Source organism: Erinaceus europaeus, chromosome 7 (assembly GCF_950295315.1).
Source record: "Erinaceus europaeus chromosome 7, mEriEur2.1, whole genome shotgun sequence".
NCBI lineage: Eukaryota > Metazoa > Chordata > Mammalia > Eulipotyphla > Erinaceidae > Erinaceus > Erinaceus europaeus.
The window spans coordinates 122,254,244-122,279,653 of record NC_080168.1 but is presented as its reverse complement, the minus strand read 5'-3'; the positions used below and the strand labels follow the sequence as shown (position 1 = coordinate 122,279,653).

The following is a 25,410-nucleotide window of genomic DNA, read 5'->3' as shown; positions in this document are numbered from 1 at the left end:
TTAACTTATGCCAGGGTCTGACAGTCAGTGTCTTAGAATGAGTAAAGAGGATGAATATGAGAGGAGGGAAGAAGACATTTAGCTGCTGACTGGATAGAGGAGAGTTAGATCTGAAAGGTGTTTCTGAATGTAAATAAGCAATGCTGTGAAGTAGGAAAGAGTGGTGCAGTGTTTTCCTAAAGTATTTTGTGAAACACTGCTTCCAGAAATACAAATAGGTGCTCCATGGAAATAAAGAGTAATTAAAAATAAGTTGAGGAAATGCTGCATATAATATTTCCCTCTTGTAGCTTACAAAGGCTATGAAAAGTCTGCCTAAAGAAACCTATTTATTGTGCTCAATACAAAATGCCTTTTTACATCATAGCTTTTAATATGCTGTGAATTAGGACACTGGTTTGGAAAGGATTGATCTGGATTAATTTGTGGATTGGTAACCCTCATCGATTTGATGTTTGAACTTGAGGTTAAGACTACAGATTAAGTTACCATCAAGGTTTTGTAGATGAGAGAAATATGAAAGTTGGAGGTACAGTTTTCTCAGTAATCGAATTGGAAACCAAAAGAAAAACTTAGGATGTATTAATAGTAATATTTTGTCATTGCCTATTTTTTTTTTTAATTTTATTTATTTTATTTTATTCCCTTTTGTTGCCCTTGTTGTTTTTTTATTGTAGTTATTATTGTTGTTGTCGTTGTTGGATAGGACAGAGAGAAATGGAGAGAGGAGGGGAAGACAGAGAGGAGGAGAGAAAGATAGACACCTGCAGACCTGCTTCACCGCCTGTGAAGCGACTCCCCTGCAGGTGGGGAGCCGGGGTTGGAACCAGGATCCTTATGCCGGTCCTTATGCTTTGCGCCACCTGCGCTTAACCCGCTGCGCTACAGCCCAACTCCCTGTCATTGCCTATTTAAAACTATTGAGTTACATGTGAACGTTTCAGATCAAGGCATAGCTTTTCAATACTTCATTTATACAGCTTAACAGACAAGGTTGGGCGTGTTCAGGGTGGTATGACCCTAGACATATGCAGCTGTCGTGTTAGACTTCATGTGGTCTAGAGTAGTTGCTGAGCACAGATAATATTTATAAATACAGCTATAAGCAAGGAGTTCTAACTAGGAGGACTGGTGAGATGTTAAAGTAGAGAATCCCAGACTTTACTGGCAGAAAGTGGATAGAGGAGCCAGCTATAAATACATGATTGGAGTGCTAAGAGACGGGGAGAGAGAAAACTAGACATTGCGTGTGGAAGGCAAGGGAGAAGTGTCGCACAAAACAGGTAGCTGTAGGTGTTACATATGAAAGAAGATTTTATACAGGAGAAAAGCGGATTTTTTTTTCCGAAGAAAAGTGGATTCCATATATTAAAAATGAGATTGAAAATAGAGTGATTTACTTGGGACTAAGTTTTGTCCCTTTATTGTTGCGTCTTTGTATTTTAGAGATTTCAAACAGGAAGAGACTCCAAATGATGATGTTGAAGTGTGTCCTCTCTTAGAGGAATGATGGTTGGCTGTCTCCGATGGACCCTCACAGGACAGGGAATTGCATCCCTTAGATTTATCATGATAAAGAGTCTGAGCCTTGTAGACTCTGATAGCCAGTTCATCTATACTCTAATAATCAGCTTTCTTGGTTAGGCTCACATTACTGAAACTCATGAGATGGATGTAAGAATCAGGATGCCAGTTTATTAATTTACAGTAAAAAAAAAAAAAAATGCCATGGAAACACTCTCAGGTCTTGGCTAGCACATTTTCCTCCCCTATAGATATACCACATGGGAAAACCACATTATAATTAGAAGGTTGCTTAGTGAGTATGCAGGCAGAGCAAGCGGTGTGATGTGTTTGGAGTGTGTAATGCAGTCAGACGTCTCTTTACCTCTCAAAGACCAGCTACCTTAATCTGTAATTGGTGCTATGACACATTGGAGAATCGGGTACAATGAACTGTGTGGACTGTGTTGGAAATTGCTTAGCACAGCACCTGGGCACAGATATCCTACTTTTAACTCTGATAACTACTGTCAACATTATTTTCTACATAGGATAGAAATAATATGGAACTTCACTATCACTTAGAATGTTTTCTCCTAAATGCTGCTTGAGAGAGGTCAGGTTTTTTTTTTTTCTTCTATTTGTTTGTTTTCCTTCTGTTTTAATGACTGTTCTTTACCTGTGCTTTAATGGTTGACCAAGTCTGTTTCTGACTGTTAAATCCTTTCATTTTTCCACCGAGTTAAATTGAATTGATCTAGTTAAGATGAGATTTTGAATCCTGGGTTCAGTTTAGTTCTTCTTAAAATGCTCTGCTGATTGATTATATTAGGATGAATCACTTAAAATCTCTACTTGTTCCGATCCACAGAAATGAAAATACATATATTAATTTAACAGATGATTTTAAATATATTTCCTCCCACTGGCTCCAGTGGTTACTATTTTGAGAAGTTAAGTCTGTTGACAAGTTCTAAAATCTGTTTTATAAACACAGTGGGATGCACCCTTAATACCTTTGCCCCCTGCGGTCAAGCTCTGAGAAATGTCTACTGTTGTATATGTACCTGTGGGAGGTTGAGGTTGAGGTTGGGGGGGGAGAGAACGAGCACGCACACTATACTGGTTTCCTCTGTATGTTTAGTCTCTTACTTGGTGAAGTTTGCATTGAACATATGAATAATTTTTACTTACTTGATTGAGACTTACATGGCACATTAAAAAGTTAAAAGTTAACATAATTATTAAATCCATGTCCTTTCATTGAAAAAGAATTTCAGAGTGTTTGATAGCTAGGAGTCCTAGCATTAAAGATTTTATTTAAAGGTTTTATTTTGTGCAAATACCTATCTTGTTTTCTGATTCTTGTTCAGTTATATAGTATGTGAGTCCTTCCTTCCTTCCTTCCTTCCTTCCTTCCTTCCTTCCTTCCTTCCTTCCTTCCTTCCTTCCTTTTTGCCTCCAGGGTTATCACTGGGGCTCGCTAGGTGCCTTCACTAAAAATCCACTGCTTTTGGAGGCTATTTTTCCCCTTTTGTTTCTGTTATTTATCCTTGTTTTATTGCTGTCATTGTTGTTGGATAGGACAGAGAGAAATGGAGAGAGGAGGGGAAGACAGAGAGGGGGAGAGAAAGACAGACACCTGCAGACCTGCTTCACCGCCTGTGAAGCGACTCCCCTGCAGGTGGGGAGCCGGGGTCATGAACCGGGATCCTTATGCCGGTCTTTGCGCTTTGCGTCATGTACACTATTGCCCAGCCCCTTAGCATGTGAATTCTATGTGGTTGAAATCTTGAGACAAAAAAACTTTTTATTATTCCCCTGGATAATGTGTCACAAGAGGTTTTCTTGATATCTTCTAGGTTTTCTTTATTATCATTTCTAAGGCCCTGATAATCTTCAACATTTTTGAAGATTTTAAATAGGGGCATAAAGACTGTTTTCTCCTTTAGGGTGTCACAGTACTGTTCGTTTTAACATAGAACAATCTAGTGTTTAGATCAGCCTTTAAAAGATTTAGGATGTGTAATAAGACCCTTTAGCTTTTTAATGCTAAAGTAATTCTAGGTGAATACTCTTGTGTATTGTCACATATTAAGGACATTACATTTACATGTTGAGTTAAGTGTATTCATATGGCAGATATCCACCTTCTAAAAGTTACTAGATAGTATATAAATATGACAGTTTTTGGGGAGCTGACAAAAATGCATTACTCTGCTCATTGACACAAATAGCTTATTGTTAATGCCAGGCGTATTCAGGCTTTGGGATGATTTTAGATGACTGTTCCCCAAAATTGATATAATCCTCTCAAATACTGTTATTATTTTTCTTTTTTTTTAATGTTTTTATTGGAGAATTAATGTTTTACATTCGACAGTAATTACAGTAGTTTGTACATGCATAATAACATTTCCCAGTTTTCCATATAACAATTCAACCCCCACTAGGTCCTCTGTCATCCTTTTTGGACCTGTATCCCCCCCCTTCCCTCCACCCCAGAGTCTTTTATTTTGGTGCAATACGCCAATTATTTTTCATTTGTCAGCTCTAATTATTTAAAAACTTGATTATCTTGATTTATTGGATAGACATCGACAGAAATTGAAAGGGAAGGGGGAGACAGACAGACAGATACCTGTATCACTTCTTTGCCACTCATGAAGCTTTTCCCCTGCAGATGGGGGTTGGGGAGCTTAAACCCAAGTCCTCCCACATTGTTAACATGTGTGCTCAACCAAGTGGGTGTGCCCCCACCTGGCCCAGTCTTTGATCAGTTTATTTTCTCTAATTAGAATTTAAGTAGTCCACTCCTCATTTGAATTATCTGTTAATTTCTTCTAAATATTTGATGGTTTCTTGTTTAATGTCCAAAGCTTTGATCCATTTGGAGCTTACTTTTTGTGTGTGCTGAGATAACATTGTGGACATCCAGTTCCATTCTTTTGCATGTTTCAACCCAGTTTTCCAAACACCATTTTGAGGAGACTCTCTTTTCCTTACTTAGTACATTGTCTCTCCCCCTAATCCCTCTCAGAAATTAGATGTTCATAGGTGTGAGGACTTATTTCTGGGCTTTCAGTTCCATTCAACTGGTCAGTGTGGCTATTTTTGTTCCAAAACCAGGCAGTTTTTATTACAATGGCCCAGTAATATAGTTTGAGATCTGGAAATGTGAGGCTTACAGTCTTGTTTTTTCTCGATTGCTCAGGTGATTCTAGGAATTTTCTGATTCCAAATAAACTTGTAGCTTTTGTTCTGTTCTCACAGAAATTTGGTGGGGCCTTAATTGAAATGGCATTAAATTTGTATATGGCTCTGGACAGAATAGTCATTTTGATTATGCTGATTCTTCCAGTCTGTAAACTGGGATACCTTTCTTTCCCTCTCCCCCTTGCCTTTTTTTAAAAATACCTTTTTCTGTTTCCTTGATAGTAACACAGTTTTTATTATATAAATCTTTCACTTCTTCTGTTAGGCTTATTCCTAGCTATTTAATTGTTTTTGCTACTATAGCAAGTGGAATAGATTGCAGAATTTCTTTTTTTTTTCTTGACATAGTGTTTGCATAGAGTAATGCTGTTGATCTTTGCATATTAATTTTATAATCTGCCACCTTACTGTACTGGTTAATAATCTCTAGGAGTTTCTTGCTGAATTCTTTAGGATTTTCTATATGTACTATCATCATTGTCTGCAAATAGAGGTACAACTCTCACTTCTTTTCCAAATGGTCTCTCTTAAACTCCTTTCTAGTGCCTAATCACTATGGCTAGGACTTCCAACACTGTCCAGTCACCGTCAAGTAGAGATGGAGACGGTGAACTGCCCTGACAGGCACCTGATCTGATGGAAATGCTTTTCCGTTCCTCACCATTCCGTTCCATACCACTGAGTATGATGGTGACTGGAGCTTTGTCGTCCATAGACTCAAATAGATTTAAGAATCTTTGACGAATTCCCATTTTTTTGTAATGCTTTAAACATGAAAGGTTGTTGGATTTTGTCAAAGACTTTCTGCATCTACTGAAATCATGTGGTTTTTGGTTTTGCCTTTGCGGATGTGGAGGGTCACATTTAGTGATTTATGTAGACAGAACCAACCTTGAACACCTGGGGTACATCTCACTTTGTCATGATCTACAGTCTTTTTAATGTGCTTCTGTCTTGGAACTTTATTCAGTATCTTAGCATCTGTATTCATCAGAGATACTGGGCTATCGTGTTTGTTGTTGTGCCTCTGCTTTGGGGATCAGGGTGATGTCGGCTTCATAGAAGATGTTAGGTAGGGAGTATTACTGCTTCCTTGATATTTTGGAAGAGCTTAAAAAGTATGGGTATTAGTTAACTCTTCTTAAAAGTTTTGTAGAATTATTTGTAAAACCATATGGACCTGAACTTTTGTTGTTGGTAAGGCTCTTGATGACTTGGCATTTCTTTGGCTGTGATTAGTCTTTTCATATTTTCTGGTTCCTCCAGGTTCACTTGTGGGAGAAAATATGCTTCCAGGAACTTTTCCATTTCTTCCAGGTTCTCTGGATTGGTGACGTAGATTTAAGTCATAGGTCCAAATTAAAGGGGCTACTTGAACTGTTGTTGAAGAAGTTAGTAGAAAGGCAAAGGCAGTAAGCCAGCTCTCATTAGCAAAGTGTTGCTGGGAGAGATTATTTGAAACTTTTCCAAAGAGAAAGAGGTGGGTGGACTGAGAGGGATATTGAAACAAATGGTGGAGGAGGGGGATGCTGAATTGGTATGTGAAGCCTTGCTGAAGCCTCTACCTACCAGGCAGCGATAGATACTCAAAGACTAGACGCTGAATGTAATCTCCTGTGCATTTTACTTCTGCAGTTGTGAAAGAATGAAATCAAACATGTTCTGATCTCCTCTAAAGATGAGGCAATCCTCTTTTTAGTTTTATACGATTTCAATTGTCTGTGTTAAAAATTACCAGAAGAAAATAGGAAGTTAAAAGCTTTTTTTTTTTAAACTGCATGGTTTCTCCACTTCTCCTTTCTAGTGCTGTATTAAACTGAAGTTGTTATTTTTCATGCTTGTTTTTTTTTTTTTTACTTCAGTTTTCTATTGGGAGTCTTACAGGTATAACTAAACATTCAGCTTTCACAACACAAACTTTACTCTTTTTGTTGTTGTTGTTGTTCTAATGAACAGTTGAGTAGTCTGTGTTACCCTGCAGACTGTTATTCAAGGGTAAAATTCCAGAATGAAAGTCATCATCTGACTGGATAAAGAAGTCACGGAATTTATATCCAATGGAAAAGAATTCTGCAGTTTAACAATATGATACTGTGTCATCCAAGACAAAATGGATGAAAGTGAAGGTGTTTAGTGAAGTAAAGCAAGGAGAGAAAGACAACTACCAGATAGTTTTGCAGATATGTGGAATATAGATCATTGAAACACACGAACTTGTGCCCCCTGGGGGTGGGGAGTAACTTTGTTAGAACCATGGTGTGTGTGTTGGCAGGCGGGGGTGGGTACTAGTTAACAGGAGTTTGATGAAGTTGCAGTGTAGAAATATACCCCTGTAATTTTGCAAACTTTTATTAAATGACTAATAAAATTTTATTTTAAAAAGTGAAAGTTATCATCAATTGAAACTGTTCTGTTTTCTAGATTGTCTCTCTGGTACAACTGTCTGTTCATTTCTCTTAAACAAAATCTTGCATATACCTATCTTCTGACTTATAAAAAGACAGTCAGACGCGCCTCCCTGAAAAATGGTAACTCTCCTTCCATCAGGAACCTGTTTGCTGTAGGTGTAACTTGCCCTTTTATGCTACTTCACCCATCTGAATAGTTATCCAATCTGGTTAAGCAGTACCAGTCAAGACTTCTAAAACTGAGTCCTTAGTTCTACCAGAAACTTCTCTTTTCTCAGTCAAATGATCCACACACCTATCTCTAACTTCCTGGACTGGTTCCTTTCTATTCCCTTTCTCCTAAATTATTCGAGTGCCCATCTCTACCTAATGATTCAAGTCTACTCTAAGCAAGACGGTTTTTCCTTTGAAATTCCAAATCACTGCAATTTTGTACTGCTTCTTTCATTTAGTTAACCAATATTCAGATACATTTTACCACATAAAAGAGTGATAGCCCCACCCCAAGAAAAACAAGCCTCTTATACCCAAGAAACAAAGCAAGAGAATAAGCATTACCAGTTGAGAATTCAGGACAACAAAACCAAGCTTACTAGCAGAGAAGGGGATAGACAAAAGATGGAGAGATAATGGCATTACAAATTTTGGAGAGACTTTAAAAATAACACTTCTGGAATGTATTCAGTAATACAACTTGATGTTTCATTACTCCGTCTTTTTGAATTTTGCTGTCCAACAACTTATTCTTTTCTCCCCCTTCACTTACCATACTGCCCACTAAGGTCTACCCATAATGCTCTTTCCTCACCTTGACCCATCATCGAACTTCTGAGTTGGCTTTCTATACTGATTAGTGTCTCCTCTCTCTCTCCCGCTCCTCCTCCCTCCCTCCCTCTCTTTTCTGTCCTCACCCTCTTATGCATTTTATGCTACTTAACTGTTCTCTCCCTTTTTATCCATTACGTCAATCACTTGAGTTCTCACAGGTTTCAAACCAAACCTCCTCATCCTTGACTTAAGTCCTTCCACACTGTAAGAAATGAGGCTATCACCCTAGGGGTCTCTCCACAGACCTCCCCTTTCTGTAACCTCTGCTTAGCAGCTCCTATCACACGCCCTACATCTAAGACCTTGCTGAGCTCCAGATGCACATTTTCAACTGTTAAAAGACATCTACTATTTGACCATCTTTTTTTATATAAATTTTTTGAATATTTATTTTATTTATTCCCTTTTGTTGCCCTTGTTGTTTTATTGTTGTAGTTATTATTGTTGTCATTCTTGGTTAGGACAGAGAGAAATGGAGAGTGGAGGGGAAGACAGAGGGGGGGAAAGAAAGACAGATGTCTGCAGATCTGCTTCACCGCCTGTGAAGCCACTCCCTTGCAGGTGGGGAGCCGGCGGCTCGAATCAGGATCCTTATGCTGGTCCTTGTGCTTTGCACCACCGGTGCTTACTTAACCCACTGTGCTACAGCCTGACTTCCTTGACTATCTTTTTTTTTTTTTAATTATTCCCTTTTTTTGCCCTTGTTTTTTTTTTTTTAATTGTTATAGCTATTGTTATTGATGTTGTCGTTAGATAGGACAGAGAGAAATGGAGAGAGGAGGGGAAGACAGAGGGGGAGAGAAAGACAAAAACACCTGCTGACCTGCTTCACCAGTTGTGAAGTCACTCCCCTGCAGGTGGGGAGCTCGGGGTTTGAACCGGGATCCTTACGCCGGTCCTTGCGCTTTGTGCCACCTGCACTTAACCCGTTGTGCTACCACCCAACTCACTATTTGACTATCTTTTAACACATCCAATTTGGTGGCAGTTATTAAACCTGTCCCTCCCAAACTTGTTCTGATGTTCCTGTCGCTCTCAGGTATCTTCAGGTAAGTCCTGTGTCTAAAGCCATGTCTTCATGTCCCTAGTCAAAATAAGAGAAAGAGAGGTATACTAGAAAATAAAATTGAGTGTTGCAGAAAGCATCACAAAACGTGTGATGGACACAAAAAGGAAAAGGTAGTAAGCGGGGGTGTGGCTCAGAGAAAGGCTTCCTGTTTCCTGCACCTCAGCAGAGGTCAAGTTGGGCAGAGGTGGGAAGGCGAGTGATCACTTGACCCACCAGAGCACAGGAGAAAGGAGGACATCAGGCTGCAGAGGAAAATGCTGATACTACGTCTTTGGAAGGTTTCCTATTTTAAAATATTTATTTTCAGTTATTTATTAATGAGGAGAGGGGACCAGAGCATCACTCTTGATACATGCCATGCCAGGTATAGAACTTGGGATTTCATGCTTGCAAGTCCGACAATTTATCCACTGTGCCACCTCCTGGGCAGCTCTGAAAGATTTCTTAAGTTTATCTCCTCAATATATAACTTAAGGTTCCTAAGGACAAGAGCCACCAGTTATGTTCTCACTAGCTTCTTCTGCAGGCTAACACAGACAGCTCAACTGTTCATTAGAACAACAACAACAACAACAAAATGGATGAGTAAAGTTTGAATTGTGGAAGCTGAATGTTTAGTTGTACCTGCAAGACCCCCGAATAGGAAACTGAACTAAAAAAAAAAAAAAAAGCACACGTGGAAAATAACAGCAACTTCAGTTTAATATTGTACTGGGAAGGAGAGGCCCAGAAAACATGCAGTTTTCAAAGTCCAGAAAGAAGCCAGTGACTGTGAAAGCAGTTTGAATGATCATCAGCATGATGTGATGAAGGGTTTCTGCTCAACATCTCCTGATGTCCATAATCCGTGTACCTTGCTGAGTTCACTGAAAATCCTAGTCTTGCTCTCTGTGTCCTCTTTACATATGTTGATAACTTACTTCGTTTTTTTATCCAGATTCTTTTAATGTCTTGCACAAGTGAGTGTTGACTTACTAAGCTGTTCCTTAGTAACCGCAGCTAGAAATCGTAGGCCATCCACTGTCAAACTATAAAGTATCTTCTGCCTGTCTTTTTCTGTATTTTTCTGTATTTAGTTGTTTAAATCTCTGAAGAATCTTCAGTCTAGAGTTTTCAGTTAAAAAAACAGAAAGCTCATGTTAGATTTACAGATAAGTCTTGCCAACTTTATTTTTGTGAGTTCGTTTAGTGACATAATGAGCATCCTGTTTCCTTAGGCATTTAAGTGTAGGTTCTTGTGAACTGACAGGATAGAAGCTCTTAAGAACTGAGTAGGCTGATGGAGCAGCTGGTGTGACATTCAAGTGTTCGTATTGCCTTCTAGCTCCCGAACAGAAGGGAAAAACACTGTTTTAATTTAGAAATCTCTCTCTTGACTCTAACTATAATCTCAGTCAAGTGAAACTCAAAATGATAGAACATTTTGTTCTCATATTTAACTGGAGATATAATGTGTTCTTATATTTGGTGGTAAGCTCCCTGATTATATAGAATTAGCTTTTTTTATTTTTAAGCTTTTCAGTGGCTTTTTAAACTAGGAAATTATTACTCTTAGCATGAAAGTTCTTAGCCTGCCTGAACAGAACAATAAAACGGGGCAGGGGGACAGTGTGGTTTTTCTGGGGGGAAGAGTAGGAGAAGATAGGTACCTAAATTATATTTGTTGAGATTTAAAACTTGTGGGTATTTAAAATTACTTTACATGTGTTTCAAATGCATTACTAGGAACCACCACAGTTCTTGGAATTCAGTTATTTGCAGTGTAGAGGAATATCATTATACTGTATTAAAAATCAAGACTGTTTAAAGCAACAACTCATTGACTATTTTTAGAACATATCTGCCTTCGGTTATTCATGCAGATTAAGAATAACATAATTAAGTACCATGAGTAATTTGCTGGGAAATTTGGGAGTAAGCTGATAGGCCAACAGTTTGCTTCTTAATCAGAATTCAGAGCACACTTATTTCTGCAGTAGTGGTTTCTACAGGCCAGTGGTCTCTGCATCACCATGGCTTGAGAAGTTAGAAATGTAAACTCTTAGGGGACCTCCAGGGTGAGAATTAAAGTCCCCAGAATTGATTCATGGGAGTTGGCTGAAGATGGGAAGCTTCATAAATGGTGGAGTGATGCCGTGGTCTCTGTCTTTGTGTCTCTCATCCTCTAGAGGAAAGAAAAGAAAATGGCTGCTGGGAATGGTGGTCTTACGCAGGAACTGAACTCCATTGTACTCTGATGCCAAAAAAAAAAAGTAAAAGAAACGTGCATTTTCCCAGAGCTAATGCCTTACCTCTGAGCTACTCCATAAAAGCCCTGGCATTGACACCCTGCTTGTTAAGAAGGCCTTTGAGTTATTTTGGTACACACTGAAGTTTACGAACCATTGGTCCTGGGAGTGGGAGACAGCATGATGAATGGTTCTGCAAAAGACTCCTGCCTGAGGCTCTGAGGTCCCAGGTTCAATCCCCAGCACCACCATAAGTCAGAGCTGAGCAGTGCTCTGGTTTTTCTCTCTCTGACTCTCTCTCACTAAATGAAAATATTTAAAAAATGAACCGCTGATGTATAGTATGTGGAGTTAGTGTATAAATATTTTAACAATATAACACATGACCCAGCACTTTGAAGTTTATCCTGGTTGTGGTAAATTCTGAGAGATTTTGGTTTTGGATTCTAAAATTATAGCCTTGCAAAAAGTAGGATGACTTTTTGAGAGGTACAGGGCCACCGGTGTTTGAGATAAAATTATTGCAACAGACTTTACATGAAGCAGAAATGGCTAATTGTTGGTATGCTTCTAATTCTGCTTCTAAAAACCCCTTCTGTTTCATTTGGTTTAATCCCCCCTGCTTAACACTGCATTTTATTTACATAACCACTGTATTCTATTTACATAATCACTGTTAACAAGCACCACCCTCCCTCCAGGGCATTGGTGGTTCAGTGGTAGAATTCTTGCCTGCTCCACCCCCTCTCCTTGTCACACCCTGATTTTCACCAGTCACTTTTCTCTCCACCCTCTCTATGTCACATCCTGTTCACACCCTACTTGGGAAGTATATATAAAGACAACATTGTTCGTTTTAGTTTTAGTTTTTAGTTTAGTTTAGCTCGGCTGAGATTGCGCTGCGTCCTGTATGAATAAAGAGATACTGCGTACAGCTCAACCATGAGTCCCCGGTCATCTGTTACCCGCCCGTGAAACCAGCCTGACAAAACAACAGCTAATTATCTATGCTGGGGATCTTTCACATTAAAAGCTTCTTATGGGAGGACAGGTGGTGGTGCACCTGGTTGAGTGCACATGTTACGAAGCACAAGAACCCAGGTTCAAGCCCCAGGTCCACCCCACCTGCAGGGAAAAGCACCACAAGTGGTGAAGCAGGGCTGCGGGGGTCTCTCTGTCTCTTCCCCCTTTGTCACCCCCTTTCCTCTCAATTTCTGGCTGTGTCTATCCAATAAATAAAGATAAAAAAATTTTAAAAAAAACTTCTCATATACTCTGCTTAATCATGTACTTTGTTGGCATGAACAGTCTGCTGGAAGTGACAGTTGTCAGGTATCGGGGTAACTTGCCTTACAGCTGCAAGGAGGGACGGAGGCGACGAATCACCAATTTGGAGAACCTGTTCTGCTTTGGGCCGGCGTGTGTCATTGTGGACTAAAGTCTGTGAGGCCTGGGAGCTGTGTTTGGGTCTAGGATAAGGGAACCACCACACCACGGGGTGGTTTTATTCACACTTCCTGAACTGGGTTTCATCATTTTAATTGAATTGTGAAATTCCAAAGTATGAGAGAAACAAAAGAAAGAAAGAAAGAAAGAAACCTTGCAAATACACATGCAAATTCAGTTTTGCTGTTACCAACAGATCTCATCCTCGCTGACTGAAACAGATGAAAACAATTATGGCCAGGATTACATTGTCACCCAGCCCCTCCCCGCTAATCCCATTGATAATTCTTCAAGACGTGGAAAGTGAGAACAAGTCCCCATGATGGTGGTGTGGTGGGAACAAGAGTTGGGCATCAGAGGGATGAAGGCATTTCAGGAAGGAGTGGTAGCAGTAGCAGAGATTGCCAGTAGCTGATGATAAGAGAAACTAAATATGTCCATTAAATTTGGGTCACGCGGCATGCTGAGGATTAGTTTCAGTGAAGCACTGGAGATGCAGTTAGTTTGAAAAGGGGTGACCTGTAAGTAGGAGATTAACATAGAAGCAGGAAATTTTAAAAAGGTTAATGCCACGCTGGGCAGAGGTGCTCGTGGTTGAGTAAGTGCACATGTTGCCATGAGCAAGGACCCAGGTTCGAGTTCTCTAGAAGTGAAGCTTCACAGGCAGTGCGGCAGGGTTGCAGATGTCTCTGTTTCTCTTCTCGACCTCCTCCCCTCTCAATTTCTCTCTGTGCTAGCAAGAGAAAAGAGATAGTAACTTTTTGGAGATGAGATAAAGCTAAGGGTTTTTCTTACCAAATGGGCATTATTGCTCAACTTTTATTTATTTTTAGTTGTTAGCTTTATTGTGATATTGATGTGGTGTAGTTTTAATTTAGTATGGGTAACTAGCAGATTATTTCTTTTGTGATTGTAAATTTATTGAAAACATTAAAGTTTGACACCATTACCTGCCTAGCCTCAAGGGTCTAGAACCTTGACTGGAAGCCACTGCCCTGTAGTCATCATGTACTTTTGGCTAGAAATCTGAAATGACCAGCGGGTTAAGCGCAGGTGGCGCAAAGCACAAGGACCGACATAAGGATCCCGGTTCGAACCCCGGCTCCCCACCTGCAGGGGAGTCGCTTCACAGGCGGTGAAGCAGGTCTGCAGGTGTCTGTCTTTCTCTTCTCCTCTCTGTCTTCCCCTCCTCTCTCCATTTCTCTCTGTCCTATCCCACAACGACAACAACAATAATAACTACAACAATAAAACAACAAGGGCAACAAAAAGGGTATAAATAAATAAAATAAATATTAAAAAAAAGAAAGCCACCAAAAAAAAAAAGAAATCTGAAATGACTTGTCTTAAGGAGCTAAAGGAGAATTTGTTCATCTTACATCGCAGAGTAGTTTGAAAACTTCGCAAGCACTCTGACTTGCTCTCAAATTACTCCACACCTAGCACACTATTTTAAACATGGGATTCTGAGGGTTTATTTTGCTTGTTACTTGAATTTTCATTGTTTACTTTTTTGTAAGCCCATTTTTCCAGCTGGTTTCTATTTTAGAGTCCTAACAGAAACATTTCTTTTCAATTAGCATTGAGCACCTACTATATTCCAGACACCCAGTAGTTTATAAATAAAAGGGAAAATGTGCCCTGTGTTCTCAATTGATTGGGCAGACAGAAAAGGTGAACAAGTTATTGTAGCTGTGTAATACAAACTGTATAAAAAAAGAACGAGGCATTGTAGCTGTGTGATGAAAAGCTATATATGGAGGGAGTCGGGCGGTAGCGCAGCGGGTTAAGCGCAAGTGGCACAAAGCTCAAGGACCTGCTCAAGGATGCTGGTTCGAGCCCCTGGCTCCCCACCTGCAGGGGAGTCTCTTCACAAGTGGTAAAGCAGGTCTGCAGTTGTCAGTCTTTCTCTCCCCCTCTCTATCTCCCCCTCCTCTCTCGATTTCTCTCTGCCCTACCTAACAATGACGACATCAATAACTACAACAATAAAACAACAAGGGAAACAAAAGGAAATAAATATTTAAAAAAAAAAAAAAGGAAAGCTATATATGACAGGAGAAAAAAATAGTAACTCCTCTATTTGTTTCTGACCTTGAGAGACTGGCTGAAGTGGTCATGGTGAGTTTGCCATCGAGCAGCTGTGACTTGCCCTTCAAAATTGTTCTTAGTCTCTGCCTCTGGAACAGACTAGTAGAAAAGTAACTTAACTGAGGAGAGTAGGCACAGGTGCAAGTGTTACTATTTATGAATCCTTTGAGACTAATAAGTTACCTAGAGATGACTGACTATCTTGCTCACCGTTTCACTGTCAGCTAAACAGTTGTGCGAGCATTACAGACACTGGTCACTTTCTGTGTTAGCATCTCTGGAAGACTGAATCCTGGCAGAGGCTACTTTCCAAAACAGACTTTACCCCCATCCCCGCCTGCAGGGGAAAAGCTTCATGAGTGGTGAAGCAGTGCTGCAGTTGTCTCTCTTCCTCCTTTCTGTCTCCCCCCTCCACTCTCAATTTCTGACAGTCTTATCAAATAAAGATAATGAAGAAAAACAAACTGCACAGCCTTTTTAGTCCTTAATGCATTGTATTTTCTTTGTCACTTAGAAGTGCATTGGGAATAGCACTACATTTGGATTATCCTTTTGTTCTTTGGAATATTTTAATGAGATAATTTATGAAAGAAACTCCCCCAAGTTCCTCCTTTTTAATTTCTTTATTGGGGGATTAATGTTTTACATTCGACAGTAAATACAATAGTTTGTACATGCATAACATTTCTCAGTTTTCCATCTAACAATACAACCCCCACTAGGTCCTCTGTCATCCTTTTTGGACCTGTCCCCCCGAGCCACCTCAGAGTCTTTTACTTTGGTGCAATACACCAACTCCAGTTCATGTTCTATTTGTATTTTCTCTTCTGATCTTGTTTTTCAACTTCTGCCTGAGAAAGAGATCATCCCATATTCATCCTTCTGTTTCTGACTTACTTCACTTAACATGAATTTTACAAGCTCCATCCAAGATGGGCTGACGATGGTGAAGTCACCGTTTTTTCTTTTTTTTAATATTTATTCCCTTTTGTTGCCCTTTTTTATTGTTGTCGTTATTATTGATGATGCTATTGGATAGGACAGAGAGAAATAGAAAGAGATGGGGAAGACAGAGGGGAAGAGAAAGACAGACACCTGCAGACCTGCTTCATCGCCTGTGAAGTGACTCCCCTGCAGGTGGGGAGCTGGGGGCTCGAACTGGGATCCTTACACTGGTCTTTGTGCTTTGTGCCACATGTGCGTAACCCACTGTACTACTGCCAGACTCCCCACCATTTTTAATAGCTGAGTAGTATTCCATTGTGTATATAGACCACAACTTGCTCAGCCACTCATCTGTTGTTGGACACCTGGGTTGCTTCTAGCTTTTTTGGCTATTACAAATTGTGCTGCTATGAACACAGGTATACACAGATCTTTTTGAATGGGTGTGTTTGGTTCCTTAGGATATATCCCCAGGAGAAGAATTGCAGGATCAAAGGATAGGTCCATTTCTAGCCTTCTGAGAGTTCTCCAGAGTGTTCTCCACAGAGGTTGGTCCCATTTACATGTGCAGGAGGGTTCCTTTAACCCCACACCCTCTCCAGCATTTGTTGCTGCTACCTTTTCTGATGTCTGACATTCTCACAGGAGTGAAGTGGAATCTCATTGTTGTCTTGGTTTGCATTTCTCTGACAGTCAGAGACTTGGAGCATTTTTTCATGTGTTTCTTGGCCTTTTGGATCTCTTCTGTGGTGAATATTCTGTCCATGTCCTCTCCCCATTTTTGGATGGGGTTATCTGTTTTCTTGTTGTTGAGTTTGGCGAGCTCTTTATATATTTTCGTCACTAGCTTCTTGTCAGATGTATGGCATGTAAAGATCTTCTCCCATTCTGTGAGGGGTCTCTTGGTTTGGGTAGTGGTTTCTTTTGCTGTGCAGAAGCTTTTTAATTTGATGTAGTCCCATAGGTTTATGCTTGCCTTAGTCTTCTTTGTAACTGGATTCGTTTCATTGAATATGTCTTTAAAATTTATGTGTAAAAGAGTTCTGCCAATATTTTCCTCTAAGTATTTGACAGTTTGTGGTCTAACATCCAAGTCCTTGATCCATTTGGACAAATTCCTCTTTTTTTCTTTTCCTCCCCCCCCCCCCCCGACTTCTAGACTTTGGCTCACGCTCATGCTGGAGAGTGAACCTTGCAATCTCAGCGATGAAGTCTTTTTGCATAACCATTATGCTATCCTGCCAGACCCCCAGCTTCTTAATATTAGTATATCTGCTCTTTCCATTTGTATAGCATTCTCCATTTCTGCCATTAGATCCAGATACTGCAGCACAGTGTTTTCATCACATCTAGTAATTGAGTCAGGTCTCTATCACTTATTAGTACAAATTGTTTCAGTTGTTGGCATCAGTTTTTTTCCTGCAGAAAGTAACTATGAGGTTGCTAAGATACAGTTGTCAAGATGAGTTAAGACATAGTTGTTGCCTTTAAACACATTTTTAGTGTACGGGCCCTAAGTTTCGGTTACTTAAGTTGTAAATGACATTGTGCATACTACTAGGAGGTCATTCCCACATAGAGGCTCAGTGTTGGCATCTGGAAGGGCAGACCTACACGCGGGGAACTGAATTTCTTTCTTTATAGTAATGCTCACTCCATGAATCGCCATTATTAGTGAGAAACTGCCCCAAAGAGGTTGTCCCTCCTCTCACAACTGTCTACAAAGGAAGCTGCATTGATTTTTTTATGTTAATAAGAAAACTTAGAAAAAGACTTGTTGAGCTCCCTCCTTCTTAAGAAATTTTTTTTATTATCTTTACTATTTATTGGATAGAGATAGCCAAAAATCAAGAGGGAAAGGAGAGCTAGGCAGAGAGACAGAGAGACACCATCTCTGCTTTACCACTTGCAAAGCCTCCCCCCTACAGGTGGGGACCATGGGCTGGAACCTGTGTCCTTGCACATTGTAACATGTGCGCTCAACCAGGTGTGCTACCACCCACCTCTTCCCCTCCCCCTCCCCCTCCCTCCCTCCCCCCTCCTCCCTCCCTCCCTCCCTCCTCCCTCCCTCCCTTCCTTCCTTCCTTCCTTCCTTCCTTCCTCTTTGCCAATCAGATGTTGTATCTAATTATCTTTACTTACTGGATAAAGACAGCCAGAAATCGAGAGGGAAGGGAATGATAGGGAGAGAGTCACCTGCAGCACTGCTCCACCACTTGAAAAGCTTTCCCCCTGCAGGTATGACCGGGGCCTCGAACCTTTGTCCTTGTGCACTGTAACATGTGCGCTCAGCTAGGTGTGCCACCACCCGTCCCCTGCTTGCTTTATCATGAGCTTCTTTATCCTTGGAAGTAAATGATTGTGGGTGAGTGTGTGGTTTCAATGATGATAAATTAGCAGTTGAATTTGATCTTAAACATCTCTTTCAGCTGTTAAATTTGACTGTGATTTCTTTGTAATGAATTTTTAAACAGAATGATAGCCACTTCATGTTTGCTTATGGCTAAAATTTTACTTCTAGAGACTATGAACTTCTTTTAAGTGAATTAAGATAATTTGCTTTTATGTGTAGAGAATTTCTTTTTCAAAATTCTAGTCACAGTTTATGTTAATGGGTTAAAAACACTTGTAATCTTTTTAAAGATTTTCTACAATAAGAGGAAAGACCAAAGCACTGTCCTTCACATGTATTGTTGGGAGGATTGAACCTAAGATGTCACACATGCATAGTGATCCCTGTACCTACCATGCCACCTTCCCCAGCTGCTTTTAAAATTGGCGAGTTAGTGTATATATAAAAAAAATTTGACTTAACACTTCATGCTAATAGTTCAAAATCCAAAAAAAAAAAACAAAACAACATTTTATTGAGCCATTTTAGCAGGGAAAACTGTTTGGATTTTCTTGGGGAAGAATCTGTGAAACCAGGAGATTATTTACCTGCAGAGTGCACAGGAGGGGTGGAGCACTGCTAGTCTCTTTCCCTTCCTCTCACTGTCTCTATCTGAAAAATAAGTTTGACTCCTCCCCTCCCCTCAACAAAGCATATATATTTAAAAATCAGCAGTTTTAAAAAAGTCTGATGTGACCAATGCAGTCAAGCATGTGCAAGGCCCCAGCAGACAAAATAGAAAAAAAGAAAATATGAAATTGAAAGTGACTTCATATACTGAAGCAGTTTAGAAAACTGAAATGTATGAGGACTATTTCTGGTCAGTTCTGAAAAGTCTTAATTCTGAATTGGGACTGATTTAAAAGATCATGACCACTTAAATAAATTTTGTTTGTTGATTTCAAAGGACCTTTTAAGAGACTAATGACAAGATGAGAGGACAAATTGTGACAAATTGCTTTTGATTCCTACCATTTTATTTAATTTTTGAATAGTTATCAAATGACTTTACCAAGTTTGTGATGGCCATAATTAGCAGGTTTTTAAATCATGTCATCTTTATGTTAATCTAGAATTTAAGAGTCCATTCAAAAGATACAGTGTGTTGTCATAGAACCTAAAGCATTACAGTTTAGAGAGCACAGGTTCAAGTTAGAAACCCAAAGTGTTTTTTTTTAATTTCTTTATTGGGGAATTAATGTTTTACATCCAACAGTAAATACAATAGTTTGTACATGCATAACATTTCCCAGTTTTCCACATAACAATACAACCCCCACTAGGTAGAAACCCAAAGTGTTCTGCAGAGACCCAGAGGCTGGGAGCTTTCTGTAGAAGAAGGAAGGATGAGATAATGGTCAGACAGAAGAGTCAGTGGATTAAAGTAGGTAAAACGTCATTATTATCAGTCTTTTTGAACAGGATATTCTTGTTCTTACTGGCTTCTTGGAATGTTGATTGGTTTTGCCCATAAGCGAGTTTTCCTGCTGTGTGTGTGTGTGTGTGTGTGTGTGTGTGTGTGTGTGTGTGTATGTATGTGTGCGCGTGCACATATATTTTACTCAGTTATAGATGTGGAACAGTTTCATGATCTGCCATCTGCAAAGGAATCCACTGAATTAGTTGTCTGAATCTAAAGGCCTAGGATTCAGCAAGTCCAGGAGTGTGTGTGATTCCTCCTCTATTTTCTGTTCTACTCAGGCCTGTGGCAGATTGGATATTACCCACTCGCGTTGTGTGGAGGGCATTCTGTTTGCTTAGTCTGCCTCTTCAAATGCTAATCACATCCAGAAATAATGTTTAATCAGATAGGGGCACCTGGTGATCCAGTCAAACTGACATAAAATCAACTGTTATAGACTCAGTTCGACTTGGGGTAATTATAGCTGTTATGAAGCCCTGCCTTACTTAGCTCAAATCTACCTCTGTGTAAACTTCCTTACCTAGCATTCTAGTTGAGCTTTCCAGTACTCTACATAAAGTAGCCAGTCACTTTTGTGTGGCTGAAGAACTTCATCTCTGTAGATCACTATCATATTCAGTATTTTATGGGGTGCATTTCATGGCACTTCTTTTTTTAAAAAACATTTATTCCATTTTGTTTTTTATTGTTGTAGTTATTATTGTTGTTACTGATGTTGTTGGATAAGACAGAAAGAAATGGGGGGGGAAGACAGAGAGGGGAAGAGAAAGATAGACACCTGCAGACCTACTTCACCGCTTGAGAAGTGACACCCCTGCAGGTGGGGAGCAAGGGCTCAAACCCGGATCCTTACACTGGTCCTTGCGCTTAACCCTCTGTGCTACCGCCCGACCCCCATTCATAGCACTTCTGAACTGATCAATGCTGAGTCTAGTGGCTTTGTCATCTAGGATGCAAATTAAAGTTGGGGCCAAGTTTATCTGTCAGATCTTTTTGATGTGTTCATTTCCTCATATACATACATACACATATATATACACACACACACATATATATGTATATATATATTTCCTGTGGCAGAGCTTCGTTGAATTCAGCTATCATTAGAATTCTCCTTTCCTGGAGGTATAGAGATCTTATTTCTGGGAGCCAGGCAGTGGCACTGCCCCCAGTCCCCACCTGCAGGAGGAAAAGCAACACAGGTGTTAAAGCAGCACTGCAGGTCTCTCTGTCTCTGTCTTCCTCTTCCCTTTTAATTTCTCTCTATCTAGTAGATAACAAATAAAATTATATGTATGTGTGTAGGAATATTTTTACGTATCTTTAAAATATCTTATTTGAGACATTTTTCATCTGAAATGTACCCCAAGGGTGGGGGTGCTCATCTGGGGCAAAGAAGTTAAATGTATCTACAGATATTTTTATATAGATATCTTTAAACAACAAAAACAGCTTGCTTATTTATTTTCTTATTTACTTATGAGAGAGCTGGAGCCTCACTGGCATATGCAATGCTGGATAGACCTTAAGCTTGGGCTCTCACATTGAGAGTTCAGTACCTTATCCACTGCCATTGCTCAGGCGGCTGGCTTTGCATATTGACACATTTACAGAGGTGTGTGTTATATCATGTTAATTTATGTGAAATTAGTGTGTACTGAGCTATGAGTAAACTGAATATGTAACGTTGCAATTTTCCATGTCATATTTACAATTGTGTTTTGAAGAATAAATGTGGGAGGCCATGCTTTTCCTACCAGATTAATTCAGTCTCTGATTACCACCTATCTTCCTTTATCCTGAGCCCATTTTATAGCATTTGCTGATATGTGTAACTTCAAGATAGCTACAGATTGGAAAGTATATCTTCTCTGTGTTCAAATCACTCACAAGTTTTGAGCAGTCAATAGTTAGAAACTCAGTAATGTTTTAGGTTGTTTCTCATGTTATAACACTAGATTGTATTGGCATGTATTTTGTCTTACTTGCATAAGTCTTCTCTGTTTTCAAGATTTTATTTATTTATTCATGAAGAATGATAGAAGAAAAGAGAAAGAACCAGACATCACTGGTACATGTGCTGCCGGGGATTGAATTTGGGACCTCATGCTTGAGAGTTCAGTGCCTTATCCACTGTGCCACCTCCTGGACCAGGCTGCATAAAACTTCCCATCCTATAAAACATTAATACTCATTTATAGAGCTCTGAATTTTATTCCATAATTACTTTACTATTCCCCTATATTTTCTTTAGTTTTTTTCTAATATATGATCTTATTGTTAGAGTCTAGATAACTTCAGTGCAATTTCTCTGTGAGATTTGAGTCAAGTGACCATATGAAAGGAAGAATTGAATCTGCATTTATAACAAGGCTGTCCTTTCATGGCAAGCATTCACAGTAAAGCTTACATATCTCTTAGGATCTTGTTTTACTCTTGATTTTGAAGACTATTCCCACTCAATTGTGGTCTTAAACTACTTGCCAACAGTAGTTTGATAACCAACATCTGAGGATCTTAGGGGAAGTTATGTAGGCCAGGAGCCCTAGAGACAGAGAGAGTAACTGTTTTCTTTAAACTTCTCTTTAGGAACTTTGACTTCATTTAACATTTCTTCCTGATTTTTTTTTTTTTTTTTTTGCTTTCATTCATTTGTTTATTTTTGCCACCAGGGTTATTGTAGGGGAGCATGCCTGCACTATGAATCCACCTCTCAGCAGCCCTCTTTTTTTTTTGCTTGTTTGTTTTCTTTCTGTTTTTATCAGACAGTATGGAGTGGGGAGGGTAGACAGGGAGAGAAGGAGGCAGACACTTGTAGACCTGCTTCACCTCTTAGGAAGCGTTCCCCCTGAAGGTGGGGTCTTCCTAAAATTTTTAAAGGGAAGATCAAAATCCAGTAGAGAACAAAAAGAAGCGAAGTAGATGTTCTGTTTCCTACTGCCTCAGCTCTAAATAGTATCTCTCTATCTTGATTACCACGTTGTAGCTAACAGGTGCAAAGCAAAGACTTTTCTGTTGGCCTTTGCACTTTGGTGAATGCACTAATTAGGGTGGGTGGGAAACGTTTGTCCTACAGGCTTCATATGGCCCTTGAGATCATTTGATCTGGTCCTGCCAAGGCAGCCAGAACTTTTTCATAGCATTACTAAGTGCTTTAATTATTATTATTACTAGTATGGCCCCTGAATGATGTCATAAATACCCAAATGGCCCTTGGCAAAAAAAAAGGGGGGTCCTGGATTACTTGAATGGAAGAGTGAAAAGGAGGTAGAAAGGAAAATAGTGGAGAGGCTAGAAACAGATTGGTCTGGACTGTAGAGAATCAGTAACCCACATGTACTAGTTTTGCAAAGTGACCCGTCTGTATTTGGTGCTTTTGCCTGGAATTTTTTTTAACTGCGTGATGGGAACAGAAGATGATCAACTAGTGCTCTACTTAAACCCTGTGAATTAGAGTATAAGAAAGCTCAACTTCCAAAAGTAATTTGCTAAATCACTGAAAGTATTAGGACCAGGACAAACTCAAAACATTTACTGACCTAGGGGACTGTAATAATCCCAGTTTAACAAGCTCGTTCTCTTCCCACATCTTCCCTCTCTTTGGCTCCCTTCAGAGATTTTTTTCCTCATCTCAAATTGAAATTTAGTAAACCAGTCTCTGCTGAAAAGGTCACAGCACATAACCTTTGTTGGGTCCCATGTAAACTCTTGGGCCAGTCATCATTATGCCTGACCAGCGCTGTGTCTGGGGGTGGGATCTCGCACTTAGTTTACATTGAGATAGGAAGGGGGAAGACATTCAGATGCACATAGTCACCATGTCTTCCATGCTCATTTAATTTATAAGTTGGTATATCTGGTTCCACTTTTTAATCTAAGAAAAATTTCCATTTCAACCTAAAATATGAAATATGCAAACTCCAAAGTAGAGACCGTGTGGCGTCTGGAGCGTGGCTTGTGAGGTACAGAGAGGCATGCCATAGTACTGTTAGGTACATTATTCTTGAGAATTTTCAAGGCACTCAGTAATTAATACCCCCTCTTCTGCTGGAATTCTGTCAAGAGAAAAAGGCAAAGATTGGCACAGTAATAAAAATGGTAGCCTTTTTACTGAGAAAAGCTGAAATGGAGAGTTTGGTTATTGTGTGACAACAATGAGGTTCAAATATTGATCCCGGAATGGAACAGTTCCTTACTCTTAACCCAGGCATTTCAAACAATAGGTCTTTTACCTAAGTGTTCGTTTGCCCCGATGATCCAGACAAGAATATATAAGTCTTGTAGACATCTCTGTCCAGAAGAGGCAGGTGAAAAAGCTACACATGTCCAGTCTCCCTCATAAAGTCTGTCAGGTAGTTGACTGGTGGGTAGGAGGCCAGACATAACTGAGGAAGAGTCTACTTTGTGAAAATCAGTTGTTCTCAAGTAGTAATAATCATTTATGTTAGGGCTGCCGGGATTCTCGGGTGCCAGCAAGTGCTGAGGATGCCAACTCAAGTAGCCACTCTCCAGTTTTTGAAGTTGGGTTATTAACATAATTGATGTATGAGTAGGAGGAGCCTACTTTGACTAGGAGGTGCGTCAAAATGCTAACCTTTTCGCAAGCTTACAGATTGATGAAGTTTGAGGAAGCAAGTAATGAAAGAAAATATCTTACAGAATCTATAGCTGTGACATTCTTGCAAATTTAATCCATCTCCCGTTGTCCTTAACCAGCTAGTATGACTTCAAAACATTTTAGACCATTCTCCTATCTGTTAATGCTTTCAGTGTTCTTCTGGGCTGATTACACCAGTATACCTGGGAACTCATTAAATAGCAAATTATGGAGCCCACCCGAATCCTATTAAGACTTCAGCTCCAGAGTTGTAACCTATGAAGTTGTAATTCAAGCTCTCCAAATGATTTTGATGCATAGTGAAGTGTGAGAACCGCACACCGTGTCTATAAATATCCTCAAAGCAGTTTAATAACTTAAGATTAATTGTACTTCACCAATAATCTTTTCTGGTTTAATGGTTTCTAATCATTAAGCGATTTATTTATTAAACATGGGGTGAGGGACCGTGTTGAGGGAAGGCACAGAAGTCAAATAAGTGAAGCAGTTTAGCTCGGAATGCCAAGCTGGTGTGAGCAACAGGCCCATTTTCATCCTCTAGGTTTAGATAGTGGTATTTGGAAAACAAACACGTGCAGCAGCAAAATGCCCAGAGGACGATAGATAGGAAAAAATTAGAACAAGAGTCTATTGCATAGTAATTATGATTTATATGGGAACCTTGATGACCACAAGAGGGGGGAGGTTATGTGAAAGGATTTTTCAAAGGAAGAATTAACCAAATTTAGTAACTAGCTGAGCTGCTGGAGTGGAGGGAATCAAAGATGACATAAGGTTTTAAGCCCAGGTGATTAGCTAAATGGTGATTGAGAAAAGAGCTTTCTAAGTCGAGAATAAGGATAACTCAGTGTTGGACACATAACCTTTGCAGTAATTGTATAAAGGACACATACGGACGAGGGAGAATTGAGTGCTCGTGTTTAAGCAGCATAGAATAAGAGTAGCATGTGAAAGTTTTGCGAGTACAATTAAAGCAATTCATCTGTTTATTCCTCAGTACTTAGTGAATGTCTTCCATGTGTCTGGCACAATTCTAGCATCTCAGGATGTAGTAATGGACAAATCCTTGTTCCGCTTCAGAGCCGATGTTCTAGGTGGACAGACAGATAATAAGAATTTCAGATAAGGGTCAGCAAAAAAATTAAAAAATACATCAATAGATGAATAGTAAAGTGTGACTGCAGGGCAGAGAATTTCTCTAGGGAGCTGGTAAAAGGAGATTGTGAGGCATGAGATAGAAATG

At 39.7% G+C, this 25,410-nt stretch overlaps 1 protein-coding gene across 5 annotated transcripts in view; it reads left to right on the top strand.

The window, feature by feature from the left end:
- Positions 1–25,410, top strand: part of ATP2B1 (ATPase plasma membrane Ca2+ transporting 1) — a 127,723-nt gene that overhangs the window by 53,710 nt on the left and 48,603 nt on the right. The window lies entirely within an intron of this gene.